Below are 5661 nucleotides of genomic sequence, written 5' to 3'. Positions count from 1 at the left end.
ATATATTGGTTCTACGAGAAATTTTATTTATATATATGCATAACGTGTACAATATGTAGTAGCACTAGTAGAAAAAGGGTCTTCTGTCCCGGTTGGTAAGGGCCTTTTGTCCCGATTTTTGAACCGGGACTAAAGGGTCGTTACTAATACCCTGGCCCTTTAGTCCCGGTTCAAACAAGAACCGGGACAGATGGGCCTCCACGTGGCCGGTGCGCCAAGCCCAGGCAGGAGGGCCTTTGGTCCCGGTTGGTGGCACAACAGGGACCAATAGGCATCCACGCATCAGCATTTCAGGGGCTGAGGTTTTTTTTTCCTTTGGTCCCGGTTGGTGGCACCAACCGGGACCAATAGGCATCCACGCGTCAGCATTTTAGGGGCTGAGGTTTTTGTTTTTTTTAAAGGGGGGGTTGGGGTTTTTGGGAGGTTAATTTAGGTGTTTCATATATTGTGTTAGCTAGCTAATTAATAGAGAGAAGTGTCCTCTCTTATGTCCGTGCTTGGTCGACGCTACGTACTATATACGTATAGAGAGGACTAGACACGCTAGCTGGCTAGTAAGCAAATGAAGGAAACAGAAGATCGTCATGAACATATATGCATACAGAGAGAAGTGATATCGACCACCTCTCCTTCTCCGAGAGATTGGTCGAACAACAAGTTCTCGTACATCTATCCGACACTACCGGCTACATATACACAATAATTATCTCTTACAATATAATCTCCTAATTATATACGAACACAGGATCCACATAGAATTCTCCATCTTCAGCGATCACGTGGTCAAGGAAGAATGCCGCCAATTCCTCTTGATAGAATTGCTCGCATACGAGCTGGTGCTAGGAGTTCATCCCGCATCCGAAAGATCTAATTTGAAGAAGGGGGTCAAGCATATATATATATATATATATATATATATATATATATATATATATATATATATATATATATGAATAAATGAAACTCAACACAAATGATGGTAATAAAATAAAATTGTGAATATTATAGCTTACACACTTCACATTGTTCGTCAGAGTACCCTCGTTCATAGGTCATGTGGCGGATGGACTCGCAAACGTAGTATCCACAGTAATCATTCCCTTGTTCCTGCCACAACCACTTTACAAGAAATAGAGGTCAATCAAACTGATAAGCAAGCATGCCAAATGTTATTGATGAAACTAGCGCTTGAATCACTACGAGATGTGCGGAACATGTTACTATAGTACTTACTTTCGGGTGTCTAAATTGCAGCTTCTTCGGCAGTCCCGGAGCTTTTTTGGTGAATTTTCTCCAAACCCTGCTAGACAAAGAAAACAATTACTTGATATCAGGAAATGAACAAAGTTGCTGATATGGTGGATAATGATCGATTTAACTTACTTCTCGAGCATTTGAGTCATGTCCGCAGAGTCCTGGGGATCTTTTCGTCTCGAGTCTAAGACGGTTACTAGTCCCTGCTCCAGCTTAATCTCTAGGAGAACATAGTGGAACCTGTGCACGCATGCATAACTCATCAATTACATTACTATAACCTAGACTAATAAGGGAAACCGAATATGCACAAGACAGTAACACTCACTTGAAGTTGTAAGGAAAGAGTATTATATCTTTGTTTTCATTTATTACCAACGATCGTAGCAAGTTGGCCTCGGTATCGTAGGCACGATATTTAACCTCAGTTGCATCTATGAGATTTGTGTTAATGAACCCCATATCATCGATTTGTCTTCTCTTCAATTTGGCGATCTTCAATCTGCATAATATAGTGAGGATAATTATAAATACATGCAATGAAAGAGCTGACCTATATAGAGAGACTTAATGACAAAAGTAGTACTACTTACAGATAGTAGCAAGTGACCATTGCTTTATCGAGGGCCTTTTGATTGAAAAACTGGAAGAACTCCTCAAATGGAACATTCAACAGTTCAATTCCAACGAGGTCATGCTCCTCTCTAAATCTCAGCGTCAAAGTATTCCTCCCCCAGACTCTGTGCAGGTTTTCATGTACCAATCAAGGAATCTTCGCATCATCGTCGTTAGAGATCTTTCATCTTTGACGAGAGGCTTCTCGTACTCGTATCTGTGTTCCTCCACCTCCAAGAACTCATAATGTACATCGTCGGGCAGGTAATCTCCAAGATTGCTATAACCGGGCACCATCCTCGGATCATTAGTAGGCACCTTGAGCGAGGGGCACGATTGGTTCGCTTGTTCGCCAAGCTGGGGATTTTTTTCCCAGCTTGTCGTTCTTTTAAACTTCGATCACTGATAGTACTTCCCGACAGCTCCACTTTGACAAATGACGTTTCAATAATGCGCTCATAGTTGCCTTTCGGCGGAGACTTTGCTAGTTTTTTCAGGGCAGCTAGAGTGCACTTCGCTTTCACCGGATCTACCTTCTCCCCCGGAGGTGGATGTTTCTTTGCTTTCACCCCTTCAAAGAAGTACCTCACTTCTTCTCGCGCGATCTCGGCGTTCTTCTCCGGGGTCCTCTCGTATGGTAACTTCTCTGGAGTCTTCAGAGAAGGACCGAATCTGTATTGCCTCTCGCCTCTGGCTGTACTGCTAGACGCCGGTAGAGCAGACGAAGCGGCTGCGGCTATCTTCTTTCTTTGCTTATGAGCAGGAGGAGAAGGACTACGACGCGCCGGAGCAGCTGGAGCGGTGGCGGGTCTCTTCCGCCCTTGTTGACGAGGTGGAGAAGGAGGAGGCTGGCTTCTCGGGCGCGCCGGCGCAGGCGGAGAAGGAGGCGGAGTGCCGCCACACGCCAGAGAAGGAGGCCGAGTGCCCTGATCGTCACTCACCGGAGGAGGAGGCGGAGTGCCCTGACTCGCCGGAGGAGGAGGAGGAGGAGGCAAAGGCGTCCAGTTCGGAAGGTTGATGAGCTCCTTCCGCCATAGGCATGGAGTCTTCAGAGCAGAACCCAGCCGAGTCTCCCCTTCACCGGTAGGGTGGTCAAGCTGGAGGTCCTCAAATCCCTCCGTTATTTCATCCACCATGACCCTAGCATATCCTTCTGGAATCGGCCGGCAGTGAAAAGTTGCGCCGGGTTCAGTAGGAAAAACAGAGCCAACAGCCGCCTTGACCTTCAAATTCATCCATTGCGTCATAATGTGGCAATTTTGAGACTCCGTGATAGCATCCACGGGATAGCTGGCAGGAGCCGTCAAGACATGCTCCAACCGAACCAGCTCGGTGGAAGCCACGCTGCTTCTCCGCTGAGATGGCGGGGTAGCTTCGGCAGTTCGTTTGCTGCGATTTGCTTCTCGTTCCTCTATCGCTTGCACCCTTGCGTGCAACGCCTGGAGTTGGGTCTACTGCACTTTTTTCCTCCTCCCATGGCATTTGTAACCGCCTGCGTCCGAAAAACCATCCCTCCACGGAATGGAGCCTGGCGTGCCTCGTGTCCGTCCAGGGTGCTCAGGATTCCCAAGGGCCATTGTGAGCTCGTTGTTCTCTCTGTCTAGAACGAACGTCCCCTGCTGCGCTGCATCGATATATTGCTTTAGCTTCTTGACTGGTATGTTCATTTGCTCGTCCGTTCAAACACATTTCCCTGATACAGGGCCACGGTTCCGCCAGCCCCGAAGAACCAAGTCCGGCAATGGTCTGGCCAGTTCATTGTCTCTGGTTCGATCTCTTTATCAAGCAGATCATTCTCAGCCTTGGCCCACTTAGGCCGGGCTTTGAGGTAGCCACCTGACCCCGTGCGATGGTGAAGCTTCTTCTTTGCAGCATTTTTCTTGTTTGTCGCTGACTTCTTCTTACTCTTTTTCGATGTCTTGTAGGCCACAAATGTGGGCCAGTGATCTCTGATCTTCTCATATCTACCGATGAATTCTGGTGTCTCTTCGTTGTCGACAAACGTTTTCAGCTCATTCTTCCACCTCCTGAATAGCTCTGCCTTCTTCTTAAGAGCATGAGACTTGATTAATTGCTCTTTAACTGGCTTCTCCGGATCCTCCTCTGGCGGTAGGGTGAAATTTTCCTTCAGCTCAGTCCAAAGATCATCTTTCTGCATATCATTGACATAAGACACCTCAGGTTCTTCGTTCTTAGGCTTATACCATTGCTGGATGCTGATCGGGATCTTGTCCCTAACAAGAACCCCGCACTGAGCAGAAAATGCATCCTTTGTCCGGATGGGTTCAATCGGCATGCCATAGGGCGCGATTTCTATGATCTCAAACCTTTCATCCAAGCGCAACTTTTTCTTCGGGCCTCGTCTCTTTATCGAAGTTGTGCTCGATCCGGAGGGCTAGAAAAAAGAAGAATTAGACGAGAGTTAATTAATGTGTACATACCAAAACAATGAATGCATCAATTAGCTAGTCATCACAGGCTTAACTAATATACTTACCTAGCCGGACTATGTTCGGTCACCGGAGCCGTCATCATGGGCTCCTTCTTGCACCAGCATTAGGTCACTGGAGCCATCGTAATCATGTGTTTCCTCCTCCATTCTTCGATCACCGTAGCCTGCTTCTTCTTCACCCTGTTCTGCTTCCAGACCATCATTGTCGTTAACATACGACATGACATCACCGCCGGCTAAGATTATGTCCCCCAACACCTATTCTTGTTCCTCATCTCGTTCGAACTCCATTGTTTCTGCAAATATTACAACATGGCAATTATTACACAAACATGACAGCATGTGGATATATTAGTGGCAAACGTAGACCTAGCTTATTCCGGGTTTGGGGTGGCCTCGGCAACGCTTCAAGGGTAGGGGCGCGGTGGGAGGGGGTAGGATACCGACATCGTTTTTTTCTAGGGTTTGGGTGTCCTCGAGAGTTTTGGTTGAGCGAGAGGGCCGGGGGGTGCTCCCGTGGTATAATTTATCGGGGAGGGGGTAGGTCGAAGAAGAAATAAGAAGAGGAGAAGAAGATATTAATAGAGGAGCAGATCGAAGATAAAAAAGAAAAAAAGAGGAGAAGAAGAAAGAAATAGAGGAGAAGAAGAGAAAATAGAATATTCTATTTTTCTCTTCTTCTCCTCTTCTTTTTCTTCTTTCTTCTTTTCTATTTTCTCTTCTTCTCCTCTTCTTTTTCTTCTTTTTTCTTCTTCTTATTTATTTCTCCTCTTCTTCCTCTCCTCTTCTTCTCCTTTCTTCCTCTTCTTATTTTCCTTTTTCCTCTCATTCTTTTTCTTCTTCTTCCTTTCCTAGCTAGATATATAAAACTTTTCTAAAAATGTAACTTTTGCATACATACATGGGAAAATAATATTATCGGGGAGGGGGTAGGTCGAACCCACCACCCCTCGTGTTGAAGTTATCGGGACACGGGGTATATCGACAACGACATATCCGATAAAAAATAAGAAGACGAAGAAGAAATAAGAAGAGGAGAAGAAGATATTAATAGAGGAGAAGCTCGAAGAAAAAAAAGAATGAAAAAAAGAGGAGAAGAAGAAAGAAATAGAGGAGAATATTCTATTTTCTCTTCTTCTCATCTATTCCTTTCTTCTTCTCCTCTCTTTCTTCTTCTTTTTTCTTCTTCTTATTTATTTCTCCTCTTCTTCCTCTCCTCTTCTTCTCCTTTCTTCCTCTTCTTATTTTCCTTTTTCCTCTTATTCTTTTTCTTCTTCTTCCTTTCCTAGCTAGATATATAAAAAAATTCTAAAAATGTAACATTTGCATACATACATGGG

Source organism: Triticum dicoccoides, chromosome 4A, assembly GCF_002162155.2.
Source record: "Triticum dicoccoides isolate Atlit2015 ecotype Zavitan chromosome 4A, WEW_v2.0, whole genome shotgun sequence".
Lineage (NCBI taxonomy): Eukaryota > Viridiplantae > Streptophyta > Magnoliopsida > Poales > Poaceae > Triticum > Triticum dicoccoides.
This window is presented reverse-complemented; position numbering follows the sequence as displayed.